Genomic DNA, 6000 nt, shown 5'->3' with positions numbered 1-6000 from the left:
TTTTCTACTAGCCCATAACAGGTGCTAAAGAAAACTTACTGGAGAAGCTTATGTCCAGCAGTGGACAAACGCAGGCTGATAAAGAAGAAAAAGTTGGTTCTGTTCTTTCACTGAAAGGGAAAGGTTTCTTTCCAGAAGACAATACATTTTTCCAAGTTTAAGATTCAGTTCTTCTTTTTTCTTTTTGCCGAGGGTTCTCCATCATAGTTTCGTATCTAACGTCATACCTAAATACTTTGCAGTTAGTTAGTTAGTTAGTTAGTCTTCTTTATTTCTAATTATGGTCACAATACATTTCCTGTAACTACAAAAAACATACATGAAAACACAAAAAGAAACAGCGTCATTTTAAGAATGAGTGTACACCTAATAGTCTCTTACATAATCCCTGATACAATATGGCTCTAAATTAATTAACATCTGTTTTACCTTTCTTTTAAAAAGTTTCTCATTTCTTTCTAATTTTAAATCATTTTGTAATGTATTAAAAAGCTTCAAACAGGCATAATATGGATTTTTTTCGGTTATAGTTAATCTGTGTATCGGATAATTTACATTTACGCTTCGAGTGTTATAACTATGATGTACCTCCAGATCAAACATACCTTTGTTTTTGAAAAAGAAAACTATACATTCATAAATATATAGTCCCCACACCGTCAGAATGCCATTAGCTTTGAAAACCCCCCTGCAGCTCTCCCTGTATCCCATTTTCTTGACTATTCTAAGTGCTCGTTTTTGTAAAACAAAAATTTTTTCCATTAAGCTATTAGAACCCCAAAATATTATCCCATACTTGAGCACAGATTCAAAGTTTGCGTAATATAGGATTTTTAATGTTCTTTCATTCATGTATTTCGCAGTGACTCGTATGCCATAGCAAACTGAACTAAGCTTTTTGTTTAACTCTAAAATATGATTTGACCAGTTTAGGAATTCATCCAAGTGAATTCCAAGATGCAGTGTCAGCATATGGTATTGGTGTATCATGTCTTTTGTTTGTATTAATATGAACAGTTTCGGTCCCGTTTAATTTAATCTGCCATTTTCTGGTTCTGACGGTAATGTTTTTTAGTATTGTAGTTTGCAAACTTGTTTCCGTATCTTCGTGTTTCTCGCCTACAGCTATAAGGGCAGTATCATCAGCAAAGTTTGCTATGCTGTCATGTTCCAATTTAAGTCACAAGTGTACGGCACCCCTCCTTTAATTTCCTTTACGTCGGAGTAGAAATCTTATTGTTTTATCTGAATGCTCTATCAGAAATGTATGAGTTTATATCAAGAAAAACGGTAGAGCAAAGTTTATTTTCTTCTAACGACCTTTCTATATCAGTGATTCTATGTATTTGATCAATGGTTGAGTGTTTCTCTCTGTAACCAAATTGATGAGGAGTGATTGAGATATTCTCTTCAGTTATAAATTTCATTCGTTTTAACAGTATTTTCTCGAATAGTTTTGAGATTACTGGTAGTAAGGAAATAGCCTGTACGACGATACCTTTGGAGGTTGTCCATGTTTGGGAATCATAATTGCTTCAGCTCCTTTCGCTATTTTAGGTACGTAACTCAGTCTAAGTAATTCATTAATAAATTGAGCTAAATTTTCTAATTGCTTTACGCAGTGACTGTTGCAGGATCTCATCGAAAATTTAGGTCAAATCTGGATGTTTTATATTCTAATAATATGTTAATTAATATTTTCCTTAATTTCTTGTGCCTTTTCTTTTGGGTTAGTGTGTTTCATATTGCCTTTAAGTCTTACGCAATGTTTCCAGTCAAGAATATTGTTTTCAACATCAACATTAGCAACATCTAGCACTAAAAATCAGTAAAAATATGACTGTTTGTGACGTAGCTTCGAAAAATCTAGCAACCCCAACAGAAAATGGAATCAATTTTGGACACATTTTATATAGTGACTAACGATTAAAATTGAATAGATGTTTGAAAAAATTTAAATAACCGGTACTTGTCGTATAAACGTGTGTAGAACAAATTCCGGGGCCGAACCTGGTGAGCTCATTTAATTATTCCAAGCCGATGGGGCCCGATAATGTCATTGTCGATTGCACTTCACAGTGACAGGTGAGACGGTGCTGATTGCCTTTTCTTTTGGGGATTAGTGTCCGCCGATTATCTCTTAGATCGCCCACGATTTTCGTCGACCAACAGGTGAAGAAAAATACGATTCGTCCTTCTTCGGGTCAAAAATCAATGGTGGCTCTGTACCAACTAATTCCCGAAACTGCGCCGTATTATGATTTAATGCGAAAGAGCTGCGGTTAATAAAATGTGCAGTCTAAAAAAAAACTACTAATACTGACGAGTTAAAAAATGACTTTGGTCAAAATGTAGATCTTATCTAAAAAATCGATGATCGAAAATATGAATTCCTTCTCTGGAGAGGTAGCAACCGTGGGGGGTACCAAATAAGTCTGTCATTGTGCGGGGCCACTATTACTGGGCATAAATATGGGTCGTCACATTCGAAAAGGTTTCATAATTCATTTCGGATAGTCAAACACGTATTTCAGTTTCAAGTGATTAATATGTCTAAGGTCGAGTTAATACCGCTGTTTAGTTTGATCGAACTCGGACTTGCTGACAGGAATTTAACACACACATTTCTTAGGGTAATACGTACCTATACGAGTCGAATTGAGTCGTAACGATTCGTGCTAACGAATTTATACATGCGAAATTTAAAAAAGGTGTTTATCGCCCCGTGAAGCGTTCACGCCCAAACGGAGCATAACACGAATCAAAACATAAATCCGGACTTAAGAACACGATAAAACACTGTTCTTCCTCACGAAATCCCATAAAAATCAGCAAGAAGTCGGCTTATTTCTTCTGTTTGCGCTTCTCGGATCACTGCCCGAGATTATTAAAATATCTTCAATATTCACGAAGATTTTTAGCCATTATACCTATACTCAAGTCAAATCATTTACTAAATACATTTCTGTGAATCTACATTTAGTAGCAGGTGTAGTTTAATTCAAAGGGAAGTAGCAGTCCATTATCACTCAGTGGAGTGGTATAAATACTGTTCATATTTTAAATCACTTCGTAAAAAATATAAAGGAAAATATTATTCAAAATGTAAATGGTTATTTACATATCAAGGGCTAAGAAAATTACTTCCTATGCCGAATTTTCAGTTGAATTTATTCGATCTAGGATAGTTTTAAAGAAGAACGAATACAAGCATACAAACATAAGAGGTGAATGTTTACTTGAATTCTTATTAGAAACCGATCTTAAAGCGAAACTACACTGGAAATAGTCCTACGTTCGTTACTAAAACAAGACAAGAGGGAATTACCCCTGTGATAATTTCTAGCAGGATTCCTAGGAAAACGGATTGGCCGCCTTACAGGACTGATCTAGCAAAATGCCTGAAACAGGCTAATACAAGATGGGCAATGTCAATATGGTCAGCAGGGCAATAGTGGAGGCTTATGAATCCAACTGACCAGCGTCCATAATTAAATTTTGTCAGCTGGAAAATCTGAGGTCCGCTGTCTCTTCAATTTTCAGCATTACCAGAAATAGTTTTGCGTTAGGATATATCCCCCAACTTTCAACTACAGTGAGTAATAGTAGTACTCCTCAAGGACGAATATGTTCACCTCTGATGTGGAGCTTAGTAGTAGATGAACTACTTAACAGGATAACAAGCACTGGCCTACACTGCATAGGGTACGCAGATGACATCGTCATAGTAGCCATAGGCAAATATGAACATGTTTTATGTGAACTGACACAAGCAGGAATCAAAGTTACCGAAAAATGGTGCACTGCCATGGGCTGGCTATAAATCCAGCAAAAACCACTGTTGTACTATTCACAAGAAGAAATTAAAGAATTCAACCAAAAAGTTAAAGTTCTAGCATTTAGATCACAAAGTTTTTTGGAAGAGGCACATTCAGTAGTCAGTAAAGCCACAACGGCCTTAATAGTGTGTAGGAGTCTGGCAGGAAACACCTCGGCTATAAGCTAAGCATTCTGAGATGGATGTATTTTTGATGCATTGTTACGTAGGGGGCGGTTACTTGGTACAATAAAACCAGACAAAATATAACTTAACAGATAGGACATAACAGTAATCCTGAGGACATGTCCTACAGCGGCCGCTGAAGCAGATTTGTTTAGAATGCATGAATTAGTTGGAGAGGGAATGCTGGTAAGTAGGAGAGCTTGAACATCTCTATCGAAAAGATTTCACATCTAACGTATCCGATAGATGAAACTATCAGGAAGTTTAACTTTGGAAGTAAGTTTTTCACTAAGTTAAGCCACAAGAGAGTGTGAACTAATCTGTTACTTACCGTCTGGGCGACAAGTTACTCACCGTCTGGGCGACTAAGACACACAAGAAAACAGGAGCAGGAGTGTTTTGGGCCAAAAACCAACGAGAAAGTACTAGGTATTTTTCAGGCAATAAAAATATGCGCAATAAAACTATCGCAAGCAGGATATTACAATTCTGACTAATAGTTAAGCAGCCATAACAGCGCTGAGCTCAACCGTAGTCAGTTCTAAAATGGTATGGGAATGTCTAAGAAAACTCAATGAACTAAGCAGAAACAATAAAGACATCTTGCTCTAGGAGACAGAGGACATTTCTCTTCCAGGACACAGAAGAATTAAGAAAAATGAGAAAGGCAAAATTCTGGCTAAAAAACACATCTGTAAACACGAGCTCAAAATGAAGGAGGAACACAAAAGAGCCAAGCTCTGGGAGCAACTCACTGGATTGGGGCACTCTAAAAAACTCTTTGGAGGTTAAAACCGAGAAATTAGTAAAGAGAAACCTACGCTCACTCACAGGTTGTCCTCTCACAACAATATTGCTTGAGAGGCCCCCTGAAGTGGATAGGTTAGGTTGCAGATTCTGTGGGCAAGAGATTCCTGAACACCTGCTTTGTGAATGTGATGCAGTCTCGAACTAAGGACCAACTTGATGATGATGGGAAGATTTCTTCTCTGAAACCGACTTAGCTGCTGTTAATGCCTTGAAGCTGTAGGAGATGCCCTTGATACGTAAATAACCATTAGCCATGATTGTAAATTATGAATTATTAGATTGTGACCAAATTTTATTAATTTATTTTAATATAGTCAGATTACAGGTGTTTTTTAAGATATGTTATCCAGTCGGGCGCTGTCAGACGATAAAAGAATCGTTCAACATAGTCAATAATAAAAATGAACCTGATGAACACAATAGTCGATTGTTGGGTCGGTTCCACCGCCTTTGAGCACCCATCATTAGCATTGTCATCGTCAAGTGAAGGCGGAGGTTCTTTTCAAGTGACACGTCGAAATCATTAACAATATCACGGGGTTCTCTCTGTTCTGTCTGTGTGTTGGTTCTCGATTTAACTCGTTTCGATGTAAACCCGTATAAAAAGGCCGTAATTGCAATCGGTCAGTAGTACCGGTCGGGATTTTAAAGCTCGCAGCGGGGGTACCACTTAGCCTCCGGGGACGCGTAAAATATGACGGTCGGATCCCCCGATTTTCTTTTTAATAGTTGGGCCACATCTCGCTGAAGGTTTACGAGGAATCAAAAAGGGCCGCGGTTGTTTCATCACCTCCACCGCGGGGGCGCGCATAAATTTCAACCGCAGTCCGCTCTGGAACCAACGCGCTCGTGATATCTTTAAATTTTCCTTAATTATTTCCAATTTGATGTGGTGCCTTTTTTGCTTCTTTGTCGTCTACTTCTGATCTTTTGAAATAATTTTTTGTGTGTAATGCCTGGTTTGCCAAAATAAAATAAAATTCGACCAATCATATTACAAAATCAGAGCATGCTCATTAAAAAGTCAACAAACATTGTTACGATTCAATTTCTTCCTTAGTAGTTTTCCTGATTTTGGCATTAGTATTTATTTTGGTTTCACACTTGTTTATCATCTTTCTACCTAAGTTTTCTCCTTTTATTTAAATTGTTTTACTCTACTTGGTTTGCTGTCGTTTGTCAATTAG

The sequence above is a fragment of the Ips typographus genome, linkage group LG1, assembly GCF_016097725.1.
Source record: "Ips typographus isolate SLU linkage group LG1, UJ_Ityp_2.0, whole genome shotgun sequence".
Classification (NCBI taxonomy): Eukaryota; Metazoa; Arthropoda; class Insecta; order Coleoptera; family Curculionidae; genus Ips; species Ips typographus.
This window is presented reverse-complemented; position numbering follows the sequence as displayed.